This window comes from Sceloporus occidentalis, unplaced genomic scaffold (genome assembly GCF_023333645.1).
Source record: "Sceloporus occidentalis isolate IW3139 unplaced genomic scaffold, rSceOcc1.0.p SCAF_1, whole genome shotgun sequence".
NCBI lineage: Eukaryota > Metazoa > Chordata > Lepidosauria > Squamata > Phrynosomatidae > Sceloporus > Sceloporus occidentalis.
Window position 1 is genome coordinate 38,063,919 of NW_028316981.1, and position 16,291 is coordinate 38,080,209.

Sequence of the window (16,291 nt, forward strand, 5' to 3'; positions counted from 1 at the left end):
TGAAATACCCTTAAGAGACATTTATCTTTTCCTAATGGACTAGTTATTTGCTTTGTGCAAATTAATATTAGCAAAACAGAGCTCATTTTTGCAGTATTCTTAAGAACACAAATAGAAGCATCAAACCTCTAAAATATCACATCAAATGATGCACATGCCATCTAAGGAAGCCAAGTGATCAAGTACCTTTATGCATTTTTGATCCTGTACTGTTCTACTAAACAATACCAACTTCCAGCATTTTGCAGCTGTGTTCATTAGAATCTTTATCAAAAACACAAAAAACAAAAACCTGACCTTGCAAAATTAAAAGCAATACTATGGAAGATTCTATCTCTCTGCTCAGCAGCAGCTGTGCAACAGCCACTGAAGTTGCAAGGCTTTAAAGCAAAGGGCCAAAAGTATTTTATTTCCTATTGACACAACCTACACCTCAGTTTGAGCCTCTGAATGAAAATGACTTGTGAGGTACCTTTTGATATCTCTTTCAGCTGATGCATTTGCTGATGCATGCTGAAATTTGTTGTTGGTTTTTTTGCACATAAAAATTCTAACAGCGTCTCAAATTTGGACACAGTATACATTTGACTAGTCCACCAATGAGCCATTGCATAGTTATTTTGCAGCAAATGTCCCCGCCCTCCCTTCAAGCAGCTTTCGGGTTCCTGTGAACTTCAGTTTCACTCTCTCTTTTATGGCAGGCACCGAGAAATGTGCTGCACAGCTTTTCCGATTCCTTCGCTTCTGTCAGGGAAAAGCATTCTTCCTTCCAGAATAGAAATAACACAAAAGTCTGACCATGTTGTGGAGGGGTGTGTGTGTGTGTGTGTGTGTGTGTGTGTGTAGCAATTCTCTGAGCTTACCTACCCTTGGCCATGGTCATGTAAAAATATTTTTGGGGTATCCTTTAACCACTTTTAAATATTGAAACAGTAAAAACAATATTTGCTGTAGTACCTTTGAGGCTCTAACAAAAGCTTTGTTTTAGCATTTACCACAGTGTGCAATAAGAGTTAATAATCAAATCTGTCCCAACCCCCACAAATCTTAAACAAAAAGATAAAAGAAATGCAAATAGCTATTGTCATGGAAAGTTAAAGTACCTGTCTGTATTTTTAAGTGAAAACTATTATCTCTATCAATCAAAATTTAAGAATACAATAGAGCTAATCACATAAGGTGCTTTGACTGAGGTGCTTTTTTTCCCTCATAAAGAAGGACTATAGAAGTAGCATAGTTACAATTAGATAAGCTATTTTGCAATGTTGCTTTTAAAAAAATTAAGCAGTCTTTTTGTTAATAAAATGCTTTTGGATTTGTGTGTTGATTTCCACTAAAAAGTCCCTGCACATTTTTAATAAGGTTGGTGAAATTTTATGCAGTGCCACACATTGCCAACATGTGGTAGAATAGCACACTCTTCTGTTTGAGAGGAGTTACTCAAATGAAGGAAATGGTTAATTGGTAACCTAAACTACTTCTGGCCCCTGTGTGCAATGTGCCTTTTTCCTCCCTTTCCCCAACACATAATACTTTGCCCGTCTGAGTACTGTAGTAAATTGCTAGATCCCCCCTTCTTTTTCAAAAAAGAAAGAAATGAAAAGATAATACTGTACACCTCTTATTTGAGTGTCAAAAGGAAGCTGGGATTCTCTTGCAAACAGTATGGATCTCGTGCAGACTTTGCTTGTATATTTCAGGCACTGGTTTTTTAAATTTAAATTTTCATTAATTTTTTAAAAATTGTTTAAAAGTAAATTCAATGAGAAACTGAGGTGAGAAAGCTGATGAGAGAATATACAGCAATAAACATGCCTGGATTAAAAGTAACAGATAGTGAGATTTAAAATGCCTTTCATAGGCATTTACTCAAACTCTTGGCTCTCGCAGAGATCCAACAAAACTGTCATCTTCCCTCATTCTTGTCCTGAATTATCAGGTTTCCTTCTCTATACTTCTATGACTCTCTGTATCATAGCTAACATCTCCAACTTGCTATCAATATCAATTTTCACATTTTGCAAGAAAAAGAATAAAAAAACTCCACATTGTAATGCAAACATTTTTAGTGAGGAGCCTAGCTGAGTACACAGTGAAACCCAGGTACTTTCTATTGCTCCCTCCCCCAAAACAACAACAGCAACAACACATCATGTGTGCTGAAAGCTCTAGAAAACAATTGTAGGTATTTTCTCCACTACAAACCAGAATGTCTAAATATGAAGAAGCAAGCTGAATCCATTCTGCATCACTGTTCCCAGAAGAGGCTGCTATTATGATTTAGTAGTGATCTGTACAAGAGAAAGCGGGACTCTACAGAAACACCTGGGTTAACAATTTTAATAGTTGTAAGAACTCCCTAGAACTGCCAGTTTCCCTAAAATGCCATCTCGAGAAAAGGTAATTCTTAATATTTAGAAACAGGAACAACAGTAAAAAGAAAGAAAGAAAGAAAGAAAGGATAATGACATTTAATAGCACTCACTTACCCATTAATGAAGAGGTGGAAAAAGCTTTGAGCTGTTGCAATAATTCCCAACCAAGAGAGGAAAAGTTGAGAGTTCTCAAAACACCACACCTTCTGCTTGTAACTATTCAGACTTTCTCTGCCTCCACCTTGGCTGCAGTGTAAGGAAGGACTGAAAGTATGTGGTCTAAACACAACAAAAGCCACTGCCTTACTCTAGATTAAATATGCAGGAAGAGGCCCCTTTGCATAAACACAAACACTCGGCAAATGAGTAACTGGCTCAAATCAAACGCCTGCTGTGCAAGTCTACCTGTCCTGATCTCTTCTCACAGCCTGCCACAGCCTGCTTCTTCTTCTTCTTCTTCTTCATAGGGACGGTGGCTGAAAGATCACACAGCTCCATGCAGCCCTCACACAAATAGCAGCAATAGCAACTAATAAATAGGAACAACCCTTAAGTACTAAATTGAGATTTGCCTTTTACAAAAGAAAACATTTTCTCACCCACACACCTTTCAAGGCAGAGAAAGACAAAGGAAAGAGACATGCAGGAAAGCACCAGTAGGAAGAAATACTTTCTTTAATTAAACCCCAAATTCATCGGAATTACAGGTTCTGATACAGGCTCTAAGCACGCTCACTTAAAAGTAAATTCGTCTGCTACTGATAGAACTTATTTCCAGGAAAGATTTTTGTTCAGAATTAAGCTGCTAAAAAACAAAAGTGAGGAGGGGGAGCTTACAATTTACACCACTGAAGTCTGGAAATAAAGAAAAGCCGGGGTTTTATTCTTTCGTCTTTCAAACCCAGAAAGAAACCTGTCAGGATGATTGCCCAGTTATAATGGCATATAACATTCTTTTCTAAAACGTTTTATTTTTAAATATATATATTTTTTAAAAATCCAACATAAGCCAATAGACTTTTTATTAGCTTTCTGGGGAGATGAGGTTGGGGAAGGATTTAAAAACGGTAAAAGTAAACAAAAGTTAACAAACAAACCTATCAAGCTATGGTTCAGGTTCATTTGATCCGATGTTTCTACATGGTACAGGCATAATTTACTCAAAGGTAAAATCATTTTAATGGAAGAAACCTATAAAATTTTGCATGGGTCCTACTATAGTCTGTGGAGTGTATTCTGTGTTTAGCTTCCTGTTGAAATCAATGAGATCTAGAACTGCTTAACTTTGGCAGGATCATGTCACATGGGGCATATAAACCTCATTTAGGGCATATAAACATCATTTGATAACTATAAGGAAAATCTGGCAGTCCATCAACAAAATCAGAACACAGCAGCAATATAGGTCTTTAAATGCTAGGGATTGAACTACACATTCTACCACTATTTTATGAAAAGTAATTCTATTTTCATGCTCACTTATCCCTTTCCACTCCTCAGACAGAATCTTAGGTTCAAATTTTATTTAACTCTGTAATCATTTGCGACATGTAAGGTATAAAGTCAGCCCTCTGTATCCGCAGATACTTTATCCGTGGATTCAACCATCTACAGCTTGAAAATATTTTTTAAAAATATAAATTTTAAAAAGCCAACTTGGATTTTCACATTTTATATAAGTGACACCCTTTGTCTAAACTATTCTATTTAATGGGATTTCTGCATCTGTGGGGGGTCCTGGAACCAGACCCCAGAGGATACCAAGGCCCTGCTGTAGATCCAAAATATTTGGATGTTTATCATTGCTATAGCTTTTATTAGTCTCAAATGTTATTTGTTTATTTATTTTAAAATAAATAAACAGTGTCTTGTAAAATCCTGGTCAAGTCATTTTTTAGTATTTTGGTTTTAAAAGAAATATTTGAAGGAACACCAGGGGCAGTCTAGTCCAGTGGATGAGGTCCAAACTAGTGTGGTTCAACTTATACATGCAGATTTTTCTGAATCAGCTTCTACAACAACAAGAGGTCCAAGCAGGACCACATGAGGTACAAGTGCTTGTATATGCAGGAGACAGCTTCTCCTCCTGTACTCAGGAACTACAAGCTTGAGGGACCCTTGGCAAGTAAATTCAAGGAAGGCATGAAGAAACAGCAGCTACACTTGCTTCACCCTTCATCAGGGATTAAGATTCAATCCATAATGCTACCAAATTTCATGCAACCAATTTCATTATAAATCCTATACCCCTTCCCCCCAATAGAAATGGAGGCAAAGTGAGTTCTTTCTTTCTTTGGATAAGATCATATGTAAGTACATAGCTAGACGGACAGACATTTCAACACACAGAGAGAGCACCATAAAAGGCATTGGTAATATAAAGAGCTGCGTCATAAAACATAAAACTAGTTCCTGGGTCACCCAGGTACCCTGACATTTGATCCTGTCAAGATACATGATATAGGGGGAGGGGGGAGAGCATTATCCCATGGCACTTAATTTGAAAATGGCACCTAAAGCCATTATGGTGGGAGTGAAGAACTGCATTTCCTGACCTGATAAGGAAGGCATACTTAACAGGATTTGTTTAAATCTCTTAAAAAGAGAATCCATAAGAAATGGCATCAACCTCCCCTATTCAGTATTTTTCCCCCATTCAAATGATCTTTGCACTAAGGTGTTAGATACTACACTCTGCACAGATAACTGTAATCTAACCTTGATGCAAATAAACCATAGAACAAAATGTAATCAGTATATCACTGTGTAAAAGCCTTTGTCCATCCCTATGGAGGTTCTAATGACTGTTTTGGCAGTTGTGGCTCGTAGTTATGCCTTCTTGCTCACATATATCTCATACTAGTTGAGCAAGCTAATGGAAATGCTGTTAGTGGAATCCAATATTAATGCTCTGTATCACGCAAAACTGGATGCGACTGAATGTATTATACAATTATAGGTGGTATCTAATTCCATAGCTAATAGATGCTGGATTCTAAATTAATATTTTAATAAGGCAACTGAAATAAATACTGCTGCTCAGGTAGAATATCACTGCATTCTGGATCTGCCACTCTCTCTTGCTGCAAGCCTGTTCTCCATAGGACACTACTGTCAGGGGATGGGGGTGGAATTCTGTAGGCTGGATTCAAATGTCTGAGTGACACATCCTGATGCACCGAGTCAAAGATGTCATCTTCATGCAAGCTCCACTAGGTATATGCTTGAGAGGAAAATGAAGCACAAACGCACACGCACACACACACATGCACACACGCACGCACACAAGTCCAGAGATTGGGGGAGGGGAGTGAGACCTCCAGAAAATAAACAGGGTGTATAGTTTCAAAGGCTACAGACACAGACATTTCATTGTTCAAGCCAATTATCAGTAGAAAATAATAACAACAGATGGATTCAGAGTCACTGACTTTTCATATGCACTTCATCTCTGCACAACAGATGATGAAATGCGAGAGCTATCTCAGAAAGGCAAAACATCTTTCAGTAAAAGAACTCTATACTCCAGATGGGGACCTTCTAAGGCAGCTGATTATCTTCCTATAATGTTTTTAAGATAAGACTTACTAAAACATTTCAAGAAATTAACCAGATATGATGGGCATAATGGCATCATTGTTTAGGAGGAGGGGAAAACTTCGGAATTGTGGCTGAAAATAGTGACACACATTTCTAGAAGGTTAGAAATGTGCATTTCCTGTTTCCACATCAAGTACTCTTCACTCCAGATAAAGGCCTTATCCCATCTTTCATAAACTGGCATAAACCAGAATGGGGACTTTGCCAGTGGGACCAGGCCCAAAATTGGAACGTCTGCTTCTGGCAGAGGAGTAATTCATCCCCCGGCACATACAGATTCACTTATACTCTTTGGGTGAGGAAACCACAAAAAAGATCTGCTACAAGAAATCACACTCTTCACCATTTTGTGTGAAGAAATTAGGTCTGATCTGTAATTAAGCATGACTACCCATGACAAATCAAGAAGTTCAGGTAAGGATTTGAATAAACATGTATGATAACTGATCTATAATATCATGAAGTGCAAACAGTAAATTCTGGTAATGTAAATGCATAATCTGATAACAGATAATTAGATAATCTGAACCTTTCTGTGAGCACCCACTGAACTTCTAATCCATTAAAACTGATGTCCCTGCATATGAGATGGCTTTAAACTAGTGGTAATGTGAGTAACAAGAATAAGCGTGAAACATTGGGTTATCCTTGTTTGGATTAATATATAGAAATGCCGTGTGTGTAAAACCATCTCATATCACTAGAATTTGTAATAGGGTCTACTTTAAGTAGAAATAAAGCTGGGCTGACCTCCTTTTTTCCTGATACATTATCCTTTTTCTCAATGTCACATCAGAAAACAGTTTTGAAATGTGATTTATTAATAACCTTGCTGTAAAGAAAGAATTGCCTTGTGTGAACATCACTGGATGCACCTAAAGGAGCCCCCTAAATTGTGGCCATTAACCACCATATCTCACTAGAGAGTACTAAAAAGGGTGCATGTTAGTCTCTGGAGATCAATTTATATCTTGAAAATGGGAGTAATAGTGTGCAACAGCAGTTTTTAAAAAGTCTCTTGCATATTCAAACACTTTATGTGACCCATGTATGAATTATTAACAGTACCAAATACAACACCCTTTATCGTGATTAGTGAATAAGGTAAAACATACTGATACGTACTAAATCATATATGCTAGCCCTTCACTATCACTTCTGTTCTCTGGGAAATGAAGCATTATACAGTGCAGCTTTGCCTTACGCGGGGATCCATTTGGGACCCACCCACCCCCGCGTAAGGCAAATACCACGTAAACTCGAGCCCATTCAATCGAATGGGGCTTGTGTTTGCGGTGGCACAGTGCACACGTGCCATGGGTACACACGCCATTTCCTGTATTGCAGCACAGCATCCGCGTAAAATGGAAGCTGCATATGGAGTGGGCGCACTGTATAGTTTTACACGAACAATGCAACTGTTGTTATGTCAGTTGATAACCCCCTACCAATATGCACCATAAAATGTATCATTATGAAGCCATCCTATTCTACCACTTTCCCACACTATTGAAATCACAGAAATGAAGTATTTTAGATAACTTAGGGGCGAAGCAGACTGCCCCTTTCTGGCACCATCCGGGTAGCTTGGGAGTGCAGCGTTCACAGGCCGCACACTCCCAAGCCACTCGGCTGTTTACATGAAAACAGCTTTATGATGCTCTAGCGGCATGGAATTTCCACACTTCATGTCATGAAGCCAGCTTCTGGATGCAGTGTAGGTGAAAAAGATGGATTTTTGCCTCTCCTTTTTCAGCCAGCTTCAAGGTGGATTGGGGCCGCGGTGTGTGGTTGCTGGGGCCCCAATCTGGCTTCAAGCTGCCCCTTCTGCCGGTCTATTTCATCCCTTGGAAAGGATATACACCAATTTTAAAGACTAACACTAAGAATCAAACTACACATTGGTCAATTACATAGTTCTGAGCTCCCCTTTTGTTTATTTGCTACAACATTCCTGCAGCCTCAATTCAGATTTGGACCACTTTGTGAGATGGGGTTACTTTTTTCAAAAACTGCTTTAAAAGGAAGTGGCTGTTAAGGACAAAATGTAACCATATTTCCCCATATGTGATGGCCCCAACCTGGACTGGAGGCCCACTTAATTTCTTTTGAGTCCATAATAGTAAAGGAGGAATTATATGTTATGTGATTAATATAATTAGTATTTCATTAGTTCACACACACGCACACTCACACACACAAATTAATATGATGCACTACACCCCTTTAACAACGCTTCCAAAGAACAAGAACATTTCCAGCAAGGATGATCCTCAAAGGAAAAAAAATAACAGTTATCTAAGTATCTAAGAAATTATTCCAAGAATAAAATTCTACTAAGATTTCTACTAGGATTTCACAATTTTTGGTAGCACATTTCCTGCACACAGAATATTCCCACAGTATGTTTCCATAAGAAAATCCATAACATACACAGAATTTGCCAAAGGCAGAATTCTACAATTCCTTCAGTCAGCAAAATTGTAAAACATAACTATCACACTTATCTCATGCTTTTTCAATAATTCTCCAAATGTATCCTGATCTATTTAACTAGTTCACAACAATGACACTCAACCAGATAAATGTGTTTCTTGACAGACACAACATTAACAGGCACCCTCCTACCACAATAAACTTCTGTATAACGGTAAATAAGGAGAATATTTCTGCCTCGGGGGTTATCAGTTTTTCCCCCTTACTTATTCACACTTATATGTGTGAAACCACAAAAAAGAAACTGTGGTATAAATACTCATAATAATACCCTATGTGTAGTGCAGTACACCAGACAAACCTTTGGTTTATTCTTTCTCTAGTATTGTGTCACACATAATGAAAACAACAGAAACTTGATGACAGATCTACATTTGATACTGTTTTGCTTTCAGAGATGAAATGTGGCAGAAAAATGCTCAGAAAACTATCTATCTGATATGCAATCCAGCAAAACTGAAGTACTTGAAAGTATTCCAGTGAGCAAAATGGATTTAAACCCAAGTGAACTACATTAATTTAAACTAAATTGGTTTCAACCCAGTCCTCTGGAATGAGGGTGAGGGTGGATTATTTTGTAAACATCCTTCACTACTTCCATTGTGAATTTGAAGCTTTATACCATCACAGCATTAGAAATGCATCTCAACTTTCCTTACAAAGTATAAGATCTTGGGTCAAGGAGCTTGACCATTCCTGCAAATCCACAACATGCTCTTCCCTTCCTCCAAACTAGAGGCAGTGAAAGGCATTTTGTTACTGTTGTTGTTAACTGCCCTCGAGTCACCACTGACTCATAGTGACCCTGTGGATGAGCCATCTCCATGCCGCCCTATTCTCCACTACTCTGCTCAGGTCCTGAAAATTCAGATCTGTGACCTCCCTCATTGAAGTCATCCATCTAGCTTGTGGTCTTCCTCTCTTTCTACTTTCCTCCACCTTTCCTAGCATTGTTGCCTTTTCTAATGAGTTATGCCTTCTTGTGATGTGGCCCAAGTACAACAGCCTCAGTTTGATCACCTTGGGCCCCATTCCCATTATCCCTTTTGCCCTGGATAGATCTGGGCAGATATAGTAATCCCCATACCGAATCTCTCCAAAAATAAGTTACCACTACCTTTACCACAGTCAAACTTCCCCGGTGCAATTTACCCCACTGATGTTCACATTTCATAAAAGTAGCAATTTAAGATGGATCCTCCCTGTTGTCAATCAAATGATTTGCCTATTCACTTCCGCTGTTGTCAATGGTGATGTGTCATGTATCTGACCAGCCATTCGTCAACGGCATGGGTGCTTTCCCCTCTCCTTTTAAAAAAAATAGCGGAAACGTTCGTATAGTCTGTCAATGTGTCAAATTTATTTTTTTTAAAAAAACACCAGCCCCAGTGGCATCCCAGCAAAAAGTGACACGGGGAAAATTGGAAGGTCAATGCAGATGTGATGGTAGGAAGCTGTCCAGAATGCTCCTGGGCTCTGCTCTGCCTCCTCCTCCTCCCTCCAGCTGAGAGTGTGTGACTTGCCCAGAAAGTGTACATTGAACCTGTGCGGCGCTCTGTTTCCTCCTTCTCTTCCTCCTCCTTCTTCCCCTGCCGGCTTTCTTTCTTACCCAGGCCTGAGGCCTCCTTGCTCTAGTTGTAGTAATCCTAGGCAATAAAATCAAGCCCTGAGAATATTCTTATAATGATAAGACGGAATGTGCAGGTGGTGTAGACATCTCTGACAAGATGTATTTAATATAAACCTCCAAATGCAATATTTATTTATTTATTTATTTATTTATTTATTATTTTTAATGCTTCAGTGTAAAAAAAAGTTAATTGAGCAGGTTGCAAAAAGTATGAAAATAAAAGTTGACTAGTGTTTGTTTATTTTTATCTGTTCAAATGCTTACTTTCTTTAGAAGCTGAACAGCTCATGGTGACAACATATTAAATGATATCTTCCTAAGTCCCTTACACACATTAGGTCGCTTGCCTGAAGACTAAAAATGAGGCAAGATTATTCAAGTTCTGTCCCTAGTATTCCTGTCCATGCCTATTCAGTACACAAGTTTCTTTTGTTTAGGAAAAATGTGTAGGACCTTCTACTTGCCTTCACTTGAATGTATGTAGGAAATAGCTCATGTGATTGGGAACTGTGATTTTTTTAAGCAAATGCAAGTTAGGCCCTGTACACACTGGCCATTAAGGCTGGCATGGGGGTGGAGTTGAGGCATAGTGTTTCACGATGCACGCCTGACTCTGCCCCCCAGGGAGCCCTCCACCACATGACAAGTGGCATCATGGTGCTCCCCCAGTGCTACGTCCATATGACGCAATGCTGAGGGAGTGCTGTATAGCCGCGACAACACGACTATGGTACCCTTTCAAGGGTGCAAAAAGGAGCTACGACATGAGGTTGCCGCAGCCCCAATCTGGTTAGGAAAGGGGCAGCGGCACGCCAGAACAATGTTGGGAAATTGTGATCAGTGTGTGTAGGCTTGCATATAAACTCAGGTCCCCGCTCCAATTTAAGATCTCATATCAACAGATTGACTGCCTGAGTAGTACTTTAAACCAGGGCTTCCCAACCTGTGCTCTGAGGAGCCCTTAGGAAGGAAAAATAACTTTTTTTTATTCAATGTATAATACATGGAGAAATCCCAAAGCTGCAAGTGGAGTTCAGTAAAGGCAGAGGCACTAGGGATCACATAGCAAACATGGGATGGCTAACAGAGTGTCATTCATTAGCACTCCAAGGAATTCATAGACTACAGCAAAATCTTTGATGCATAGATCATGAAAAGCTATGGATGGCTCTTAAGGTCATGTGAGTGCATTTGATATTCCTGATCAGAAATCTATACTTAGGACAAGATGCCAATTGACAAGAAGTTAAGGCAAGGCTGCATTCTATCACCTCATCTGTTCAGTGTTTATGCAGAAAATATTATAAGAAGAGCAGGTTTAGACTCAGAAGAAGGAGGAGTGATGATAAGAGAAAGGAATGTCAACAATCTAAAATATGCAGATGACACCATACTATTAGCAGAAAACATCACAGACTTGGAAAAATTTCTAAGGAAGGCCAAAGATGAAAATGTGATGGTAGGCCTAATGATGAACATAAAGAAAACAAATATAATGACCACAGAAGAAATACAAAAGGATAGCTATGAAAAAATGAGACAAGATAATAAAGATTAAAAATATACAACTGAGCATTAAAGTTAGAATTGTCCAAGCCATTGTATTCCCCATCATCAAGTATGGATGTGAAAGCTGGACAGTGAAGAAGGCTGATAAGAAGAAAATCAGCTAATTTCAGATGTAGTGCTGGAGAAGAGTGCTGAGGATACCAGGGACAGCGAAAAAGACAAACAAATGGGTCCTTGAACAGATCAAGCCTGAAATCTTCTTGGACATCAAGATGATGTAACTGAGGTTGTTGTACTTTTGCCACATCAAGAGAAGGTACAATACATTAGAATAGACAGTAGTGCAAGGAAAGGCAGACTGTAGCAGAAAAAGAGGAAGACTGCACACCAGACGGATGGACTCAATCCAGGAGGTGGGGTGACCCATGCCTGAATCTGCAGGATCTAAGCAGAGCAGTGTCTTGGAGACTTCTCATCCACAGAGTTGCTAAGTTGGGGTCGACTCAAGGGCAGTTAACAACAACCATCACGAGAAAATTCAAATGACCTCCTCCATGCCATGCCTAGCAAATATACAGCACCAGGTGAACAAGGATTTCACTCCCAACCTCTCTGGGACTATCTCAACAAATTCTTCTTTCCTTGGTAAAACTCTGTTGAATGACAGAATGGCAGAAACAAAATAAAATTCATCCCCCCATGGTCATGCAACAAGCATGACAAAACGTCATGTTCATGCCGTGACCATTACCAACTTCACTCCAGCCCATATTATTACCTGTAGGTCTTTTGTAAAATAGCAACATTAGGGATTGTGCATCACCTGAGTGGTGCTTGAGAACAATTGTGTCTATGGCTCTTTACAGACCGCCCAAAAGGGGCAGTCTCGCGCCGCTGCCGGTTGCAGAGCGGAGGAGTTGCAGGAGCCAAACCGCGCGACTCCTCCGTGCTGCAAAGAAGAAGCGCCAAAATGGCACTTCTCTTTGCGGCGCAGTTATGATGCCGTGAGGCAGCATCATATGCGCCGTGCGACATGTGGATGCAGCGCATCCGCTACGTAAAGTTGGCAGCCCCATGTGGAACGGGCGCCGCCATTTTGTATGGACTGGGTCCGTATTAGGGTTAGGAGCGTCCGGAAGGGACGCCCCTTTCTAACCCTAATACGGACCCAGTCTGTACTTTATGCCCGTTTGTAACGGGCCTATAAGTCCTTTCAATTTCATACTGAGACTAGAATCACCACACCTATCAAATGTAAAATTATGTGGTGCATTCAGGAATTGCCTTTATTCCTTATGTCTCTAGTAGCAAACAATTTTAATCAGTCTTCCACCTCTTTGGGGAGGGTCAGCTGTCATCAATCCAATATAGTCAGCCCTCCATATCTATGGATTCCACCATCCATGCCTTGAAAACATTCGAAACAAATATTCCAAAAAGCGAACCGTGATTTTGTCATTTTATATAAGAGACACCATTTTACTACACCGTATATAATGGGACTTAAGTATCCATGGATTTTGGTATTCATGAGGGGTCCTGGAACCAAGCCCCAGAAGATGCCAAATGCCCGCTGTATATGGGATGGCTCTCTCCCTCTTGTCTGGAGAGAACTTTCTTCAGAGTGAAACAGCTTCAACTAAAAATGGCATCTACCATAACTAATTTACTCTGTCCTTTGTCTGGTATGTGAAGGGTAGTACTTCACATGCATTTCCTACTGTAGCCTCTACTATTTCCCAAAAAAATATTTCTGGTTTTCCAAGGCTCCCAATGCAGCACACAGAGTTATAGCCCAAAAGAAGAAAACAGATATTTTTCAGTACATTTCATTTACACACTGAAAATATTGGCCCTGAGAACGAAACTAAAGAGAAATTAGCAGGTGCTATAGGTATTACAAATGGGGGCCCAAATATTATTATATTTTATTTATTTTATTTATTTCAAGGATTTATATCCCACCTTTCTCACAAGGGAATTCAATACCCTAAAGGCACCAGATCCTGTCTGATCTTGGAAGTTAAGCAGCCCTGGTTAATATTTGGATGGGAGACCACCAACAAATACCAGGAGCTGTAAGCCATTGGTCCCCAAACTGTGCTCTTTAAGCGATTTTGGACTTCAGCTCTCAGAATCCCAAACTATTGGTCAACATGGCTGAGGCTTCTGGGTGCTGAAGTCCAAAATCTCTTAAAGGGCACAGTTTGGGGACCACTGCTGTAGGCCATATTTCACAGGAAGGAAGTGGCAAAACCACCACTGAATATTCCTTGCCTAAGAAAACCCTATGAAATTCATGGGGTTGCTATATGTCAACAGGCAACATGAAAGCACATACATAAACACACACACACACACACACACACACAGTTATACATAGATTCAGGAACAAAAGATAGACTTCTTTACATGATCAAGCACAGTGCATACACTTAGAAGACTTCTCTGCTTTGGATTTAATTGTGGTTATCTGTAGGACACACACAGGAAGGCTAGCCAATGGACAGAAGTTTCCACTAGCTCCTTAAATTTGTTTTGGTGTCTGACCACAGCTTGGCAAGCATTAAACACAGGGGCTGGTTAAAACCATTGGTGAATACAGTTGGAGCCAGAGAGACGGTAAAGATATAGAAATTCTAGCAGAAAGGGCTACAGTATACACCATATGCTGTTGAAATGGATGTTTCAGACCTGTTTTGTTTCCTGTATTTTTCCGAAGGTGACATCAACTAAAAATAAAACACTTCTCAAAGGTGAAACATTTTAATTCCTTATGTCATGTTCAACTGCTGATTATTCCAGAGATCCCTAGGTAAGTATAGATCTCATTCTGCCTTAAATGGTAGAAGAAACCATTAAGAAGGATAAGTAAAAGAATTAAAAATAAAACCTGTTATTCATAAAAGAGTAAAAGAAAGTGAATTCAGGTGTTTTCTTTGGAAATCAATATATTTGACATGGTTAGAGTCATGCCGACTTTCACATTACCAAGATGGAATCATGAACACTCTATTAATTGTTTTAGTTTAAACAGTTTTCAGTTTGCCTTTAACGTGAGGTTTCTTTTGACTTCTAAGACATTAAAAACATTTACCCACAAACCAGTACTGGGTGGGTCAAAAAATGAACACATACCTGTTTTACATAAAAGGGCAACATTCTTTCCAGACAGAAATAACCATCTTTATAAGATCCAGACTTGGACACAATTCTCTAATCATTCACAAAATGGAATTCTTTCACAGTCAAGAAAAACATATTGTGCTTAACTTTTTCATTTTTAAAGTAGCATCAGTTCTGAATATTAGTCAAAGAATGTGACAAGCCTGTTCAGAAACAGGATTAAATTATTCAACATTTTCACTATTTCTTTCCAAAAAACCAACATCTTAGATGGTGTAATATCTTATTTGAGATTTTTTTTTAAAGGCAAAGTATTCACTGATATTGCAACCTAGTCTCAAAAGTCATTACTAAACTTTCACTTGTTGATGAATAAAAATTATCTGGACCATGAATGCAACTTATGATTCTTCCAAGTATATCCTCCTTGCAACATGGTGGTATACACTTAAGAAGATTCAACCTCCTATTTCTGTCACTTCTCAGCTGCTTTAAATTTCTCTATCATCTGATGCATTTGAAAGAAAATGGCTTACATAGAAATATACCAACTAAAGAAATTAACAGGCATAAAAAAGGGGATAGATCCTGGTTTAAATCCAAGCAAACTTTAAGTTAAGGCATTCAGATACAAAGAAAAAACAGGACTGGGTAGAATTACCATACCACTGGAACTGAACCTCAAAGCTCTAGACCACCTCTTCACATAGTCATGCATGAATAGACTAAATAACTTAGGGCAAAGGATGGAACACTAAAGAGCACCATGATTTAAGTATCATCAGCAGGTTTAGGTGGGGGGGGGGGAATATTCCATCCCAGGAACCCTCAAAACAAAACGTTCAACACTCTCCTCTATCTTCCACATCAAGGTGATCAAAGCAAATTCTGCCTATAGCCTTGCCTGAAGACAAAATAAAATAGTCTGTTCTCAGAATCATTCTGCATGTTACACTTTAAATGAGAAGGATACAACACCTTAACAATGAGATGGCAAAATAATAGTTTAATATCATCACCAAATCATAATCACGTTTTATTCAAACAGTATACTCATATGCATGGACTATTCCATTAACCTTATGACCATCAGGGCATGTGCTGAAAATATTTATTACCTATTTTTTTTAAAAAAAAAAATCAAGAGTCATGGCATCTTTAACATGAAAATGGAGCAGTTACTGGAACAAGTAGATAGAACAACTATGTATAACAATGTATAACAAAGGTTGATCCAGTTGCAGGTTCGTTTTCATAGACAACATTCCAGTGGTGGATGAAGATAAAGGTTGGAACAGAAATATCAGTGTGATATATCTCTGTAACTAAGCCTTCATAGATGCATGGTTCTCTCTCCCAATCCAAAAGAATCTTCATTCTTCATGCATTTTGTTGCCTTCATAACAAAGTGGGTACATTTAATTTTTTTTTATCCAACCATTTGTGAATGAATAGGTTTTCATTGCAAAGATGTTATTACCCTGAGATTTGATCAGGTGTGAAATATGCTAGTAATAACCTTGTTCAGTTTTTAATTAGTGTCCATTAAGTATCT

General features: G+C 38.9%; 1 protein-coding gene across 7 annotated transcripts in view; it reads right to left on the reverse strand.

Annotated features, from left to right (window-relative positions):
- The window catches only part of FOXP1 (forkhead box P1), a 699,809-nt gene that overhangs the window by 407,213 nt on the left and 276,305 nt on the right, over positions 1-16,291 (reverse strand). For 2 of the 7 annotated variants that reach the window (XM_089519504.1, XM_089519485.1), the window contains exons 1-2: positions 5,094-5,109; positions 2,490-2,621 (exon numbers count right to left, since the gene is read on the reverse strand). The exons of the other annotated variants lie outside the window; for them this stretch is intronic. The gene's annotated coding sequence lies outside the window, so the exon portion shown is untranslated. Of the gene's footprint in view, positions 1-2,489; positions 2,622-5,093; positions 5,110-16,291 lie in introns of those variants that run through there. 7 annotated transcript variants of the gene reach the window in all.